This window comes from Coturnix japonica, chromosome 3 (genome assembly GCF_054131305.1).
Source record: "Coturnix japonica strain WE chromosome 3, WE-NBRP24, whole genome shotgun sequence".
Classification (NCBI taxonomy): domain Eukaryota; kingdom Metazoa; phylum Chordata; class Aves; order Galliformes; family Phasianidae; genus Coturnix; species Coturnix japonica.
In genome coordinates this window covers 69,406,116-69,425,200 of record NC_140665.1, presented here as the reverse complement: position 1 = coordinate 69,425,200, position 19,085 = coordinate 69,406,116, and positions in this window count along the sequence as shown.

Sequence of the window (19,085 nt, the reverse complement as noted above, 5' to 3'; positions counted from 1 at the left end):
ATGCCGTTTGGGCATAAAAACATCAAGGAGATGGGAAAGATGGGAATTACCTTCTTAGTGTTTGAAATGCATATCTTATTATTTCCAAAAGGCTAACTACATTGAATAAAGAAGAGTAAAGCTAATTCACACATTCATTTAGTATTTGAGTTTCTGTATGTGGATCAAGGTATTTTACTGTGTCGAGTAATTTCACATTTCCTTTGTCCTGTTAAAAGTAACTGTTGGCTGTAGTAAAAATAGAGATCTTGTTCCACAATAAAAAATTATTTCTTGAAGAATTAGTGTCTCAGGAAAATCAAGAAGTAAACAAAAATCATACTTCAAATTTGAACTTCCTTGTGCACCTGTAATTGATGCTCTTGCAGGGGACTGTGCAGCTCTTCTGCATTTTAATAGATAAAACATCTCCTAAGATATTTCATGTCAGTTCATGTTAATTTAGTAGTATGTTTTAAAGTTGACAAATGTTTATAAATTGCCTTTTTGTTCATATAATGTGGTCACTTTCTATGCAATATAAATAATGTAAGTTCAATATTTTTTATGTGGAACATAAGGACGAAAGACTTATCTTTTTTTTTTTTTTTTTTGCTGTAGATAGAGGAGGCAGCGGTACAGTAAGAAGTTACAGCTTTCATTTCTTAATCTTCAGTTTAGTTTAGTTTTAGAAAAATACTGTAAGAATATTGAAATATTTTGAAAATTAACAATAAAAGCTTGAAAAATGCATTTCCTGACCCATGTTATCGGTAGATTAGGAGTAAAAACAGCTGAAGTCTGTTATCATTGTGTTAATACTTGGCAAATAAAAAGGAACATTCTGTTAACATTGAGTCAAGAAAGAAGGTATTTATATTACTGTACATTATCAAAGAATTGAATGGGTTGGAAAGGACCTGTAGAGATTGTCCAGTCTAACCTGCTAAAGCAGTTTCCCTAGCGTAGGTTACACAGGAAACTGTCCAAATGGGTTTCAAATATCTCTAGAGGAACAGACACCACAGCCTCTCTGGATAGCTTGTTTCAAGAAACTTTTCTCATGCTTTTGTGAAACCAGGTTTGTGTCTGATGCCCCTTTTTCTGTCACTGGGCACCACCAAAAAGAGCCTGCAGCCATTCACTTTCTTTCCTAACTTTTAAATATTTGTAAGCATTGATAAGATCCATCCCTCCAAGTTTTCTCAAGGCCAAACAGACTCATATCTCAACCTTTTCCCATAGGGCTCCAGGTACCTAATCAACTTTGTGGCCCTCCACTGGAGACTGTTTAGAAGTTCCCCATCTTTTTTGAACTCAAGAGCCCATGTGTCAATGTGTACTTTGGATGTGGCCTCACCTGCGCAGAGTAAAGGGGGAGGATCAGCTCCCTTGACCTGCTGGTCATGCTATTTTTAATGCGCCCCCCAAGAGTGCACTGCTGCCTCATGACCAACCTGTTATCTACCAGGATGGCTAGATTCGTCTCCACAGAGCTCCTTTCCAGCAGGGTCAGCCCCTAACCAGTACAGATGTGTGTGGTATGATTTTGTTGTAAATGATGGGAACTCTTAGCTGAATTCCACTGTTCAAAGCATATTCAAAAAATGGTGAAAAAATTTAAAATGAATTTTGATCTTAGTATATACACATGTAGGTATATGCACACGGAAATGGTTGTCTTGTATTTCTGCATGAAAATAATATAACTGTGTGGCAGGGAAGATCTGGTGCAGTTTTCAACTGTTTGCAGATCTTCACAGTCAAGTGTTTGATTCAGAATAGCTCTCTTCTTGACCTCTCTTCTTGACTATGATTAAGTAATGTGGATAATCTAAAGATAGTAGAAGTTTTACTGAATTTTTCATTAGATATTTTTAATAATAAATAATGATTACACAGAAATGCTTTCAACATAGGTCTTTTAATGTAACAGCAGTGTACAATGATTGCCTAAGAATCCATGCTAGAGAAAATTGAACTTAGTATATTTTTTAAAATGTTGATCTTTAATATGGCACTTAGAGATGATTTACCGCTTTGGGAAATGGTTTTGAAAATCTTTCTTATCCCTAGGTAGAACATATAAAAGGGATTTGTTTTAAACTGGAAGCAAAGTTTTTCTAGTTCTATGTGGAGATGAGGCATAAACAGATGTGAATAGATAGATAGATAGATAGATAGATAGATAGATAGATAGATAGATAGATAGATAGATAGATAGATAGATTTAATACATCAGAATGAGCACTGTGAAGGACCTGGCTCTCTAAGTTGGTTTTGTAATTTGAATTCACTACTATGGAAACACAGCATGATGTCTCAAAACTGGTTCCTCAAACTGCAATCAAATAAAGATCACACAGGTACTCCAGTTGTTTTTTTGAACACGAGTGAAAAATTAGGTGTGCGGCCCATGATTTTTTAGCAGAATTGTCTTAGAAACCTCTCAACTACTATGATAGAAAATACTCCTCTCACACAGAGCAAAGATTCGTTGTTTATTAAGATGAGATACCTCATTAAAGTTTCATAGTTATTACATTTTTGAAATATGCACATATTGTAATATCTGCCACAATCACTGATGAAAATAACATTAAATACTTTCATTTTGAAAAATGTAAATGCACAGGTTCAAAAGGAGCCAATAATCTCAGAAAGCAAGGTTAATTTATTCTGAAACTTTTTAGGAAATCAGGTTTTTCAGAGGTCAGTGAAGCAGACAGCAGTTTACTTGGTAGTAAGCTCAGGAGTCTTTGTATTGACTCCTATAATCTTCTTGGTGAGTACACAAACTTTGTTTTAGATAAATGAATGAAGGACCTTCTTTGAAGAATGCATTTTGAAAGCACTGCTGATTTCCATCAGTAGTATCACTGGTAGGACACTAAGAATACATTTGCTTTCCTATCTAAGTCCAACATTTGGCAACCTTACATTTGGTAACCTTCCTTATGTACTAGCAGTGGCTACATTGATTTCTGATGGCTATTTTATTTTATTTTATTTTGTTTTATTTTATTTTATTTATTTTATTTTATTTTATTTTATTTTTTAAAAGAAACCATTTGAAAACAAGCACAAAGCAAGAATTTTTAAAATCCATGCCTGTAAAATGACATTGAAAAGGTAAGTTCCATAAAAGGGAGGAAAACAGTTACACACTAAATATTTAGAGGTTGTATACAAGCAATATAGCATAAGCGTGTTTGTAGTACTACACCAATGAGAAAAGAGTTTTAAAGAGGGCCAGAAGAACAAGATCCTAAGGCTAAAATATTAATAATGAATTTCTGTTTTCTATAAGAAAGATAAAAATCTCTAGCAGACAATATATGTTTTTAATTATAATATTATATATTTTAAAGACCCCATAGGCTAGACATGTCATTTATGCATATTTCTAAAAGGTCAGAGTAGACAGCTAGTAGTGTGCTGGCAGATAATAGCAGTAAAAGGAGATTTCAAAGGAGGTAAAACAGAAAAGTTGAATGCTTTGTATCTCTATTGCAGAATTGATTAGAGAAGTTTCCATATTGGATCCATTTTTCACTGTTGACTAATACGAAGTAATATTCCAAGCTGAAGTGTCACACAAGTGACTTTTGAATGTACTGTCAAAATGAGAAGGAATAAATCACCCAGTTTCAATAGGACTCACTGAGGAGTTCTCAATGAACGTAAATATGAAATCATTACTGGACTAGTGTACAGTTTGTCTAAAAAGATGAGAGGAATGATGAAAACATTACATCTGAAAGCTGTGCTGAATAAAAATAGTAATAATGTACATAAAAAATGAATGTATTTGGCAATGTCAGCATGACTTTTCCAAAACAAAGTCAGGCACCACATATTTATTAAATATTTGAAAGTACAGTTGAAATAATACTATAAGACAATAATGGCAGTATTGTGTGTTTGGATTTCTGAAAAAAAGCTTTCAGCAGAATTGGCCTTCAAGAGGTACTCAAGTAACTAGAGAGGACTCTTTAGTAGCTTAGTTGCCCATGAAAATGATTATGTTCCATAGTAGAAGGCAGGTACTGATAAAAGACCCAAAGAAATCTGTGTTGGTGTTTCTGCTAGTCAGAAATTCATTTGAAAAATATTGTTTGCTAGTAAGAGATCTACACGGGTATGAGACGGGAGCTGACTGAGACCTTACAGATCTGGATTAAAAGGAGTGTAGGGACAGATGGTACAATACAGGGGGACAGTCACTTTCCTGCTCATTCTGAGTATGCTATTTCTGATACAAGCCGGGATTCTTGGCCATCTGGGAACACTGCTAGCTCTTGTTCAGCCTGCTGTCAACAAACATCCCAAGATCCTTTTTCTCCACACAGCTTTTCAGCCATTGTGCCCTAAGCCTTTAGTGATGCATGGGATTTTTGTAACTAAAATGCAGGACCTGTCACTTGGTCTTGTTAAAGCTCATACAGTTAGCCTGAACTGAGCCGGCCAGCCTAGCCAGATCCCTCCAAAGGGCCTTCCTACCCCCAGGTAGATCAACACTTCCTTCCATCTTGGTGCAAAAGCAAGGTCCAAGTCATCAATAAAGGTACAGAACAGGATTGCCCCAGTACTAACTCCTGGGGAATACCACTTGTGACCAGTTACCAGCTGGATTTCACTCCATTCACAACCGACTCTCTGGGCCTGGCCATCCAGCCAGTTTTTTACACAGCAAAGAGTACACATGTCCATGCCATGGGCTGCCAGCTTCTCTAGGAGAATATTGTGGGGAACAGTGTCAAAGGTTTTGCTGAAGTCTAGGTAGATTATATTTATAGACTTTCCCTCGTCCACCAGGAGGATCACCTGGTTGTAGAGGGAGATAAGGCTGGTCAAGCAGGACCTGCCTTTCATAAGCCCATGCGGCCTGGGCCTGATCTTGTTGACCCATGCATGCTGCATGATCACAGTAAAGGTGATGTTCTCTATAGTCTAAATCAGGCACCTTTTCCCTATACCTAATACACTAAGTAATTGCAGAGTACTGGATTACCTGGAAAGATGTAGCATGTGAGGAACAGCAGTGGTACATCATTGACTTGTAGTTCATCTGAAAAAGAACCAGGAGAAAGAATCAAACATATTTGGGGCTCAGACTCTGGGAGCCAACAGAGGCCCATGAGAAGCTTGTCACACGGGCAACACCCAAGATTGGGGAAAGATGCTTCTCCAGAGAGAACTGGGAGAACTCTGTTAAAGAGGAGAGCAGAGCAGCCAGTTTTGGGTTGGTTGATCTGTAGGACAGATGGGAACAGAAACAACTGACAGAACAAAATGGAAGCTGAGGCTCTGCTCTCTGTGCCAGTGTACAAGGATAGGGAATAATGTCAATAATGTAGTGAGAATCTAGTGCTACCAAAATGTGCAAGATATGTTTAAGTTTCTGAGCTCAGTTCTGAAATATCTTTTTTCCCCATTACCAATCTGAATTTATTATACCAATCTGAATTTAATTAATAGCAATATTATGCTGTTCACAAATGTTTCCCATAAGACTTTCCTGCTCTCTCAATTTTTTACTATTACGTATTTTATAGCATGATAGATGTAGAAAAAATAGCAATGTAATGTCTCTTGGTGGAATTCCTAGAGGAAGGGCATTTTATTTGTTTGTTTATTATTTGAATGTTGCAATTATGACTCTAGACACAAGATTTATGCCCCAGCTATGTCACAGAAACTTGCTGGCCTTAAGCAGTTGCCTCAGACTCCCATGTGTAAAACTGAAGTCATGCTTCTTCTCTGGTATGATTTGGCTGCCTGATTTATTCACTTGTTAAATGCATTTTTTCAGGAAAAGACTGTTGCTTGTGATGATTTGCCTCCAGAGCACAGTGGGTACCCTGTCATTCTCACGTTCTTATCTACATATTGCTAAAACATAAAACTATCTTCATAAATCAAAAATCTATGACAGAACTTTTGTATGGAGGTGTTCCAACTGGTGTTTCTGCTGTGGTATTTAGTGTAGTTAAAATTCCTTTTTAAATGCTGATGGACAAGAATAAAGGCTGTCTATCCAAACGCTGCTTACTTTTTCCTAAACTAGAAGAAAGTGAAACATGTGATACACATTTTATCAGCAGATACTGTTATTATTTTGACTAGGCTGCTAAGAGGGGTAAGAAGTAAATAGTGCACTTCCCTTAAGCCACAGGGAAACAAAAGGCCCAGAGGGTCTTGAAAAATACTCCAAATTGCATATGCTGGACGTATGAGAAAAAGGTTGTCCTATAGCAAAACTGACAAAGCTGCACGAACCATTGGAGGTGAGTGAAGCACTTCTGTTTCTAACTTTCCTATTTTATACCCTGCTCCCATGGGAGAGAGCTCACTGTACTTCTTTCTGTAGGTCCCCTTCCTATCTTACTATTCAAGGTGACTTTGGGTTGTCTTCCACTCTTGCTGCCACCTGCTCACTTTGCTGTAACTTTGCAGTGAAGGCTACATGCTATGGAGGGAAGCAGAAGGGACAGACAGCTGGGGCAGAAGTGTAGATCTTTCAGAATAACTCAACATCTTTCACTTTTTTTTTAGTTGGAAATGGAACGTTCAGTAGCATATAAACCTCAGTGTGGCATATGAGCATGAAAGGTGACCTCACTGCAGGACTCTTGATGTTTTGGCCACAGGAATCACCCTGTAGCTGCTCAGCTAAAGCATGCAAGTACCATGCATAAAGTTGTGGACTATACTGCCAATAAGCATTAAGATTAAAAGTACCCTGAATTGCCAATGGCTTAATGCTGATATTCATTTCTTTCCTTTTTGAAATTTCTGGTTAGATTTTACTTGCCAGTCAGAGCAAAATTCTGAGCATGGATCCTTCCCACTTCCTCAGGCAGCACTTAGTGCATGAACAAGGCTTGTTCACAAGGTAGCAAACCAGATAAATGCATTATGAACAAGCAGTGCAGTGAAATTCAAAGCTCAGTCAGAGCATGAGTGGGGAGGACCTGAGGAAGCAGATTAAAGGGAGTGGGATAGGGGTGAGACCGGAACAGTCAGGAAAATAGAAGAGCAGCAAATGCAAACAGAAGTACTGCTGTGCTCAAGCCAGTGTTCACTTCATGAAAATAGCAACACTTGGGCAAATTATTGAGTGCACACACTCAGGTGCTCTAGAGTTCAGCCAAGGCTTGTGTTATTTATGAGAGAAGCAGCAATCACAAATCATACCGGTATTAGCAAATAGAAGAGAAATGAATTTTTGGATTAGATTAAGTGTGATAAAAACTGGGGAAAGCTCTTTAAAAGTTTGCAGTTGGCAGAGTTCAGAAAGAGCACAATTTCATATGACTACTTCCATTTCCTTCTGCACTTCCTCTGCTCAGATGCTAAGTGGATGATTTTACATCTCACTGCTGTTGGAACTGCTGCACAGGAACAGGGACAATGTGTAACGAGTGATGAACAATTTTTTATTCCTTTTTTATTCCCAAGTGCATATCCTCTTTCCTAAGTGTAGGTTAAGATGAACTGAATAATTTGGTTTGGAGATACTATGTTTTCAAGTGTCTTTATCATGTTATTATTCTAAATGCCATAAGAAGACAATAATTTGTTCTAAGTGTTAACCTGAATCAGTGTTTCTCAGTGATCTTTTAAATAAATGTATTTATATAATGTAAATATAAAATAGCTTTATGCATTCATAGATACTAATTTGACAGTGCTTTTTATACAGATACAGAGACGATTTTAATTTTTTGCATTTCTTATGGCCTTTGTATCTTTAACAGCTCATACAACCAAATGTCTGAGTTTACTTTTTTTGTGTGTGTTTTAAATGTGTTTAAATGATTCTTCTGTTTTTACAAGCTTTGTTGATTTGCTACTGAGTCCAGATGAAGCTTAGTCTGGAGTTTTGGTTCATGTTGTACCTAAAGTGTTAAAGTTGTTATTGACAACTCATCCCTATTTATCATTATTCATAATAATGTTTTAGGACAGGAATGCCTGGGGCTAAAGTAAGAGTAAAATCTCTGCAATTTTCTATTCCAGAAACATTAACAGGACAGCTCCTTCTACCTTATGTGCTAAGTCTGCTGAGCATGCATAGAGAATGTATCAAGAAGTAACTTCTCTGTCTAAAAGAATCCATTCTTGGTACTCATTGAAGTATTCTTTAATTGTGCTAGAAATTACTGAAATATCAGTAAATATATTTTGCTACTAAAGAACCAGAGTGCTTCCCAGAATCTGTATTTGAGTGCAGGCTTCAGCTGAATCTGTCTACATTGGAAGGGGGCCTTGCTAGTCGATGGTAATAAAAAATGGATCCACCTTTACAGGAATGAAAGAATACATAATGACACGATCCAGCACAATCCACTAGTGAGGTAAGAATAGAAAGAAGAAAACATTTTGATACTGAATTATCACCATATTTGCTCACAAAGATATTTTTCTGAAATAAAAATAGAACTTAGTTGATTCTCTGTTCCTTAGGCCTCTTTAATTAGAATGGTTTTATTTAGTTAGATGTTATTGATATAAAATACAGAATTACTATATATAGTTTTAGTTTTGAATTAGAGCTTTGACTAACTCAAATTGTTATATTAATCTGTTATTACACTTCTTTCCCAGTAATGATGATGATAATATTTAATTCAAAGTTTTCAGTATTATTCAATTTTTTTTATTTATTTATTTTTATTATTATTATTTTTATTACAACTTTGGAATAGTTTGTTTTCATGATAATAAATCAGTTTTCCCTGTTGATTAATTCAGTTTCTCTACAGGTACGAGTGTATATAAAAGCAAATTTCAGTCACAGCTTCTTCTCTTATTTGCTGCTGTTTGAAAGTTTAGATCTCCTATGTTTGTTCATATTTTCTGGTAATCATCATGTTAATAATATGCACAACGTGTAATACGAATGTGTTTTTCTGTTTTCACTGATGTTGGATTTGAAGGTCATTCACTCAGTTATTGACAAAGTGCTCGTGACTTACTTAACCATCAGCTAAAGATTTGTGGTCCCCACTGATCTTTCTGGCAGATGTGAATGTCAAGACAAGATGCTGAATCCATGTTCATATTGCTTTTCTCAACAGATGTCTGATCTTCTCTCAGGTATCGTAATGGATTGCATTTGTTTCTTCAAGACCTTTAAAAGATGTATTTACAGGAGAAATTTCATAGTGACTATGACCTTGCTTTGTTTTGTTATACTCACAATGACTATGAGGGCTGCTCCAAAAGTAATGCCTTCTATTTTATTATGTTGGCCCACGACATCACAGGCATACATTGGTGGTATGGCATTAGAGGCTGAACCTTCCCATCAATATTCTGTTACATCTTGTTGCCTTGCAACAGATGGCAGCAGAAGGGCAGCCTGACAAAATAGTGGAAATACAAGTGAAGGAAAGGTTTGTCACTGAATTCCTCCACGTGGAAAAAAATTGCACCAACCAACACTCATCAGTGCATGATGAACATTTCTGGAGACCACCAAGCAGTGGATATGAGCACAGTGAGGTGGTGGGTGATGCATTTCAACAATGAAACCCTGAAAGCAACTGTGAAACAGTGGATCACCTCTACTGGTGCAGATTTTTGCAAGCATGGCATGCAGCCTCTTGTTCATTGCTGGTGAAAATGCACAGCTAATGGCTGTGACTATGTTGAAAAAAATGGTGTTTTGTAGCTGAGAATTCAATCTATCAAATAGTGTTATTGTGCTCTTTGTATCTGCTGCAGTCTCCTTGGAAATAAATAGGAGGCGTTTCTTTCAGAGGAACCTATGTATTTAGGAAACAGCCCTAGAAGGTGCTGAGTGAACCTGCCAAGATCCTGAGCAACATCAGTTCTCGTAGAAGCTAGTGATGTTAAGGGGAGTATGCTACCCAAGGAGACCTCTAGTATTTCAAAGTTATTTAATCCATTTGTCTTGTAAAATAAATGGATAAGACTGGTGAGGAAAGCATCTTACCTGCGGCTCCCCTGAGGTACATCTGTACTGCAGTCACAGAACTGCAGGCTGGCTGTCTTGGCACAGAGCTCTGCATGGGCTTCAAAACCTGTCCCAAAGAGAGAGCAGCAACTGCCAGCAGGGTTGATAAGTTGGGCATGTGACAGAGTTTTCAGAAAACATCTGCCAAGTCCAATCATGGGTAGATGATAGGTTATGAATCTGACAAAGCACAGTCATGAACTGAACATGTTTGTGCTTGAGCCTGCAGGGACTTGAGCAGCTCTTAGTATATGCAGAAGTTAAAAATCCACACTGTGGGTCAGAAAAAGTCCTTAGGTATTTAATCTTAAGATCCCCTATGTACTCTTTAATGTCCCAGCCTGCTGCTGCAGTCCCAGGTAGAAAACTAGGCCTGTACTCATAATTCCTAGTCTTAGGTGCAATGCTAAAACCTCAGTTGCATCCCTGCGCATCCAGATAAAATCCTGTTAAAGTGCATGACAGGGATCCTCTGGGATTGGAGGTGTGAGACTTTCTGTGGCAAACCTGGCACTCCTGTACACCACATTCATGCATCTGGTGGCACTTGGGCAGCTCAGAGCTAGAAACTGGACTACGGCTGTGTGGCAAATTCATGTAGCTGTATGTCTTTGCCTGCCAGTTGGCTGGCACAAAATCTGCAATATGAACCAAAGCATGGGTGCCAAACCCATGCAATAATGTTCTATGGAATAGACACACACAAATATCCATTGATTATGGACTATTTTCAGCCATTTTAGGACTGTGCTCACATCACTATTTTTCAGGGTTGTTTGTGACGGGAAAGCAGATAGGACACCCAAGCTACCTACGTACTTTTAAAGGTTTTGGCCTTTGGACACCATAGAGCATTTGTGTAATGATGCCCAGCACAGTGTTGCTTGGTAGTTAAATAGCAGATGTCAGCCTCCAAAACTACCAGATTGGCAACTGTCATGAATACTAACAGACAGTGTAAAACATGAAATCCATTCACAGATGGCCTTATTCTAGAGGAAATAAACATTAATTTCATATTCACATCAGAAGCAGCAAGCTGAATTTTTTTTCCCTCCCTTCACAGTGGATAAAGGTAGCCAGTTCTGTCAAAAAAAAAATTGGGTAAGATCCAGGACCTGTGTTTTATGGGCCACTGTGGCAGAGGAAACACATTTAACCACTGTTTCTCAACCCTCACCTCTTCACCCCTACCCCCTAGGTTTTCCAGGAGCTGGGAAGCTTGCTCAGGATTCCCATCAGAATTCCATTCAAACCATCTCTTCCTTTGTATCATCAGCCAAACGTGCTGTTGGTTTCAAAGACAATGTAGGACTTGGTTATGGCTGAAATGGTAGTTTACGAGGAGTGCCAACCATTTCAACTATGCCTCATTAAGACACCGGCGTTTTGCCAGATGAGTTCCCTTCTTGCTATGAGCCTCAAACATTTCCTGGTATTCTGGTCTCAGGTTAAGTGTGTGTAGCACCAAGTTCTCTAAAGCTTCAGAACTGATCAACAATGAATTGATTTTGTTTTCAGCTTGTATAGAGATCACCATCAGTTCTTCTAGGCAACATTTAGGACTTGTGCTAACCAATTTTTCTCTGACTTTGTCACTGTAAGGCACTTCAGCTCTTTAATAGTGATGCGGCTGCATGATAACAGCAATGAAGATAAACTACCTTATAAATAGGCAATAAGCCTTTTAGCTCTTAAGAGCAAATCAAAGCCACTTTGAGCAGCCCACAGATGTAAGGATGGCTGTTTATCTTCATTTACAGCTACTGTGGGGAGGTACCAGCGTGTAAATTCATTGGCCCAGGGGCAACACCTGAAATAATGCTATAGTTTGCTATAGAGAAAAGAAAACCTCTCTCCTCCCCTCTGCCAACTCATCTCATTATGTACCAGGTGTTGCCTCTGGAGCCACCTACAGATTTTTAGTTAAGGAGTTTTGGTCTCTGCAGGCGGTGGCATTCCCTGCTGCTGTGACTGCCACCGAGCTGAAATAGTAACAACACAGAAGGAATTATTTAAACGCATATAGAACTGCCAACCATATCTTCAGACACCTGGAGTGCAAGGTGTCCCTCCTAGCACAGGGCACATGAGGGAACATTTGTCTACACACATATCTTAAAGAGCAGAATTTCCTTGTTGGAACTTACCCAGTGGTTAAGTGCAGCTGAGATTTGCCCAGAGAGCTAATTCACATTCTGCCTTGCAAGGCATTCTCGATCATCAAAAGGGAGTGCCACATACGCAAACAAAAGGCAAGCAGAAAGCACAGAAACCTCAGCAGAAGCACGGGGTTCAGCTGAATGGGCCATCATTGTCTTCCTGAGGAGACATAATGGAGCAACATGTCTGGAGCCCTGAGCCCAAACTCTTTATCACATTCACCTTGTTTAATATACCTGCATGGCAGCAAAGAGAAATCTGACACAGGTGTGAGAGATGATAAATAATTATAAACACATTTTTATAAACACATTTTTATCATTTGCTTTGTCTCAGTTGAGCTTCTTTGCTCACAAATGCTGACTGATCAATCCTTGTGATTTACAGGAACCAGTGAGTAGAAACTTAACAGCAAAATTTTGTTACTGTTAAGGATATTCTTTATTGGCATCAAGATAACACTCCAAGAATGCTCATGTGTAGATCATTAGTAAATAGTTTATATTTTCACATGTATTACATTTTCATTACATTCCCAAATTCATTAACCTATCCACCCCCAATGACTGGCTAACAGATATAGCCTTATGTGGCAATCTTCGATGTTACTTCATGACACAGTGGTCCACTATTAGTCCTCAAGGGTCATTTACTTCCTCCCATTATGACTTTTGTCCCATAAATTGCTGTGGAATACAAGGACAATAGGAGACATCTCTGCACATACAGATAGGAAGACAAAGGTCATGGTAGCATTGAAGTAATATCTTTGTTTTACAGAAGATATATGTAAATGTAGTGGCAGTATACTCTTTGAGCTTTTCTTTATGGTTTACCTGCCCATTGTCTAATGGGGGGGGGGAGGGGGGAGGAAGGATGTTTGATTGTGAGATTGTGAGAGCTTCTGAATATGGGGTCAGTATTGTGTTGAGGGCAAGGCTCTGACAAAGGGTAAGCAGGAATGCTAAAATGGCCTTCTTCATCCATTGATACATTGTCTAGAGCTTGTCACTTCCTATTTGTCTCAGTCATATTGCTCAGATACTGTATCTTTTTCCAGCTGCAGCATGAGAAAATGCAGATGGCAGGACTGCTGGCTGTGATCACTGTTCCAATGGCAGAAATACTGTTTGCAACTGTGCTTGAACAGTCACAGAACATAGGGTGATGAGGCGGTTTTCAGCTCCCTACTGTATCTTACTTTGATGTTTGCTTTCAAGTTTGTGTGGGTGTCTGTCTGTCCATTGGTATGGGGAAAGCTAATGGATGTTCTGTCTGGGGATATCTTTTCAGGCGGGCTGGGTTTACACAGCCATTCTAGCTAAAGGTAACATTTAGTTCTTGTACTGCCTGTGTGTCCCGAGTACGCTTTCCTAGTGTCATTCTCAATCTGTTTCTTTGTCCTTCCTTCTCTCTGGTGCTTGTAGCTGGCACTGTGAAAGGAATTTTTCATCCATTTGAATTTCACTGATTTCTTCAGTCCTGTTTGCCTGGGGGTAAAGCAACAGAATGTCTTCAGTCTTCTCCATTTTGCTCTTACATACAGTGCAAGACAACACTGTATGAGGTCTGTACTTACAGATGATCAAAAGTACTCTCTGCTATGGCTAGCTGTTCTTTTTATCTCGTTGTCCTTAGATATTTTTATTTCACAGAATCACAGAATTATCAAGGTTGGAAAAGACCTAGAAGATCATCTAGTCCAACCATTACCAATACTTCCAGGCTAAATCATATTCCTCAGCACTACGTCCAAGAGTTTCTTGAACACTCCCATGGTCGGTGACTCCACCACCTCCCTGGACAGTATTTAAGTATTATTACTGTGTTTCCTGTGCTCATTTAATCCTTTCAGCTTTGTGTCCCAAGCCACTGCTGAGTCATCTTGTTTGTTGAGAGTATGGGGCAGGAGCTTCCCCCAATCCAGTTGTATTGATTAGGAGCATGATTAGCTCATCCTACCAAATTGACATGCTGTTAACAGAGCTCCAGAGAGCAGTAAATAAAATAAAATAAAATAAAATAAAATAAAATAAAATAAAATAAAATAAAATAAAATAAAATAAAATAAAATAATTCTATTTGGTTGTTATCTTAGTTTATGTCAGATGTGAAAGGGCAGAAGCATTTAAGCTGCCTTTGGATGAAACCAGGTGAAGCCTGGGTTCTTTGCATGCACTTATGCTTGCAGAGTTTTGTTTTCTGAAGCTCTGTGATGTGGACAGAGCTTTCAAATAACAGTCTGTCCTTTTGCTGGATGTTATGGCAGAGGTGAGCAGTAGATTCAAAACTGCAGTCTGAACTTGTCTTTCCTTTCCCTGCCCAAATGGCAGCTGGTCAGTATCAAAACAGTAAACATGAGTTTATTTTGTTGTTAGCTCATGGTTTTCTTGTGCCTAGAGTTCTCTCTATGCAACTAGTTTGTGGTAGCTGTAGGTGAGTAGTTCAGTGCCTAGACTGGACTGGTGCCCAAAAAAGGATCTATCATGAAATCTTTTCAGATCATGCCTAAGATACAGCAGAGATTCTGGCCTACTTTAAAAAGCACAGTTACAATAATTGCTTTCCACTGAGGACATGACTGGAGAGAAAATGTCTCGTTTTTAGGAACTAGCCTGCTAGTCAAATGTTTGCCAAGGAAGTGGGAGAACCAGCTCCTCTGAGGGTGCTTTGTTCTAGAAAGACATTCATGGTACTGTGCTACGAGTGTTTTAAATTAACTAAAGCACTTATTTCCTTGCTTTGTAATGCTGTGTCACAGTGCAAAAAAAGATATCAGAATTAATAAAGCTGTATAGAAGAGAAAGTGTTTTCTAAAGAACGTGTTAGCGAAGACATGTGCTGGTCTTTGCTTCCATATGTGCTTATTCTGTCCAAGGAAGAGACCTTATGGAGAGAGAATGTCTGTAGACTACTGGATCAAGCAGAGCAGGTAGATGATGCCTGTAAGCAGAGTATTTAAAGTTAATTTTATAATAGTATATAATAGAGACCCGTTATAAAGTAGAGCTAGAAAGTGATTTTGGCCTTTGGTGCAAATCTTACACCTAAATCCCACTAAATTGATGCATGTTTGTTGTTTGTTTTTTTAAACTGGCTCTTATCCCAATACAGCTGGACAAGTAAGGTGCAGTTGGATTAATTTATCATTTTTAAGCACTTTGTTAGTAACAGAATATTTTTCCTGTGATAATTTTGGTGCTCTTGGGATTATCAGTGCTATGCTTTTGCTGAGCTGAAGCCCATTATTTTGTGGTCCTTGAAGGTGTCAGGTGCTTCAGGGCTTCTGTTTCAGGTATTAATGTTCAGTGAATTTTTCTGCTAAATATAGGACAGCCACAAAACAGTTCTCTGTGCTCTGCATTAAAGGTTGTGTAAAATCCTGGTTCTCTCTGTAGAAGCACAGCTACCAGGGGACTCAGGAGACAGCCATGTCAGACCTGTGAACAAAAAGCCTGCAGAAAATCTTGCCCTGGGACTCAGCTGATGCTACAGTGTCAGCCTGAATCACTGCAGGAAGGATGGAATAGCAATGCTTTTCTACTTCTCAACACCATCCCTTACATTAGTCTAGTTTATGTAACATGCTACACTGCATAGTTTCATTTCAATCTATGCCGTGTTATACTGTTGGGATGTTAGTATTGCTATTTGCTTAAAAATAGAGAATATATAACAGGGAATGTATGCTACCACAGGGGTGACAGATGGAATTCTTCCACTTACGTAAAAAATAAAAATAAAAAAATGCAGTGTAATGAATATTTATGCAATTGCTTTTTTACTGTGCAGCAATACTGAATGGGTCTTTCTGCCTGATTGTGGTCTGAGGAGTGCTACAGCCTTCTGGAGATTCTCATATAAATTGCCAAAAGTAGGGGGAGGGGGAATCCTATGAATTATAAAAAAATATATGTTTTTTTTAATTATTCCATGAAAGACAAAAGGCATAATAAAATCAAATATTCTAGCAAGAAAATATAGTATGCTTAGAATGTACATGTTGTTCTACCTTGAATCAGTTTTTTTTTTGGTCAGGAGAGACCTTCCAGATAGCTGAAAGTCTTATGTTAAGCCCTTCTGCATCTCTTTGTAGCTATTTTCCATACTCATTTACAGAAGCTGTAAAAGAACATGTACATATTCTCTTCTGGATCTTTGGGGCACTGGAGGTAAAAAAAAAAATCCCTGTAAAAAGTGTCTTCAGAAGAAAGCAGTTCCTAAATGATTGAACCCCAAACAAATTCAGTAATTGGGAAAACAAGTTCATACTTTATCTTCTTGATTATCTTACTGTGGGCTGGATTCTTCCTGCTAGCTGCCTTGTAGTCTCTGTGAACCCACAACCAAGGGGATTGTTTGAAGGCAGATGTGGTAAGTTCTTAACAAGCCTTTGAATCGTGAGATTCTAACTAAGTGTGAGACAGTTCTTATCAACTCCATGGCAGATTTATCTTTGTCAGAACAATGCATATACGTATTTGTTCTAGAACATAATGTTCAGTGTTTTAAGCTGTGATATAATTGCTAAGCAAATAACTCCTTTCAGTCCCTGTGATGCAGACCTATTATTTTTAGAAGCTGAGCTGCTTAATTTAAAAATTCAAGATGGTTTAATCTCCCATCTTCTCCAGCCGTATCAATGCACTTTTCCAGTCATTGCCTTAAATTTGCTAGAGAGAAGAGCTAAATGTGCTTGTTCAGTCTTGCCATCCATCACACACTACTAGAGAGCATCCTTAAGGAGTTTACATATTGCTTATTTGCATTCTACTGTTACAAAATAGAGCAATTTCCCTATTATAAGCTTGAGTTCTGCAGTTCTGGAAAAAAAAAAAAAAAAAAAAAAAGAGTTTATTTACTGTATTTTGGAGAAGAGAAGGCACTGGGGAGACCTCATTGTGGCCTTCCAGTACTTGAAAGGATTGTATAAGCAGGAGGAGGTATGTCTGTTTAAAAGGGTGGATAGCAATAGGACAAGGGGGAATGACTTTAAACTAAGATGGAGGAGGTTTACGTTATATATTATAAGGAAGTTTTTCACACAGAGGGTGGTGATGCACTGGAACAGGTTGCCCAAGGAGGCTGTTTATGCCCCATCCCTGGAGGCATTCAAGGCCAGGCTGGATGTGGCTCTGGGCAGCCTGATCTGGTGGGTGATGACCCTGCACATAGCAGGGGTTGAAACTACATGATAATTGTGGTCCCCAGGCCATTCTATGAATTTTAGGTAGCAGAAATGCATTTCAGAAGGTGAATGCCTTGTAAAGATGCTTGCAGTTACCTGAACAAAATTGGTGGATTCCTGATACCTACTTGAGAGTCCCAGTGCTGGGAGTGCTATGTGGTTGGACTGCTGCAGACATATCACTGCTGTGCAGGCCCCACTGCCTACAAGCCTGTCTTGTCACTGGTTGGAGCACAGAAGACAGACCCCTGAGAAGGGAACAAGGGTGCCATAGTGTACTGCAGCTGCTCTGTATTTTGGAATGCCTCAGAGTGACACACACAGTATTTTCAGTGGAAAGCAATTTATCGAGTGGTGCAAAACATCATTTACTTAAAGGCATGATTTTAAAGCATTTTTTATACTCTCTCAGCAATGAGATTTGCATTTTTTATACTCTCTCAGCAATGAGATCTGCATGTGTTTTGTATGCAGGCAGATTAGTAGTTTTGTAGTTTCGCCTTAGCTTCATACAATATTAATTTGCTAAATAAAATTAGGGAAAATAAGTAGAGAATTACTCAATCATTAGTTTATAGAAAGAGTAAAAAAAATAAATACCATTATACAGAACTATATGGAAACACTAGGAACTCTTCATGCTGACGGAAACTAAAAGCACAAACCTGAGAAGTAGCAAGAAAATCAAGACAGGAGTCCTTGTGGCTATAAAACTTCTGATGCTCCAGCTGAGGAAAGAAAGAGGATAAAGAACAGAGTGTGTGTGTGTGTGTATGTATATATATAGTCACAGAATCATCAAGGTTGGAAAACACGTACAGTATCATCCAGTCCAGCTGTTTGCCTGTCGCCAGTAGTTCTCCCTAAACCTGATCTGTAAAGATCTTCCTATTACAATTCCCAATTTGAAACCTGCAATTTCTTCAAGATAATATGGCCTTTTAACAAAGGTGCTGGTTGAGCATCACACTTATTTCTTGAAGTCAAAAATCCCTGTAAACTGTGACTGCCAGCTCTTGTTACACCTGTGCCATGTCAGCATGACAAACAGCATAAATAACTGAATGCTGAAGCAGTCTGTGTGGAGACATTTTAAGGCTGTTTAACCTGCTGGACACTTGGGGAAAAAAATTGCATTGAATACCTCAAAGGAATAAGGGTGGAAAGTAAAAGGAGTTTCTGAAGCTATGCATATTCTTCCCAGTAAAATGTTCACATAGCTTTGCCTATTCTTGGGCAAGGGTTAACAAACTCTGAACAAAAAATGTAAATAAAGTAGTATGAATTACTTCTGCTGTCCGATCCAAACAAGTAAAAAGGCCGCAGTTTGAAGCTACGTGCCAAAATCCACATATTGAGAGTCAGAAGAGATTTTTCAGGTGCTTAGCAGGGAAGGGCGGGTTGTCACCACACTTTACACAGCATAAGAAAAGTGGAAGTGCCCTTGTGTCCTTTATTCATTCACTACTCAGTCTTGCTTAGACATGTTCTCTGAGGCTGGAATATCAGGAGTTATTTGTCAACATCACCTTCTGTGAATAGGCAGAAAAGGAGGGGCAGGATGATCCCTGCTCTTCCTGAGAGTGCTGGTAGCATAGTATAATACAGGGTAAAAAGAGCAGCCTGGAGGGTTTCTGGAGTGGAAGATAACCTTCTTATGCAGTTGGTAAGAGAGCCTACCAGGACAGGTGCCCCACTAGACCTGCTGTTTGCAAAAAGAGAAGGACTGGAGGATGTGGAGGTCAGAAGCAGTCTTGGGCAGAGTAA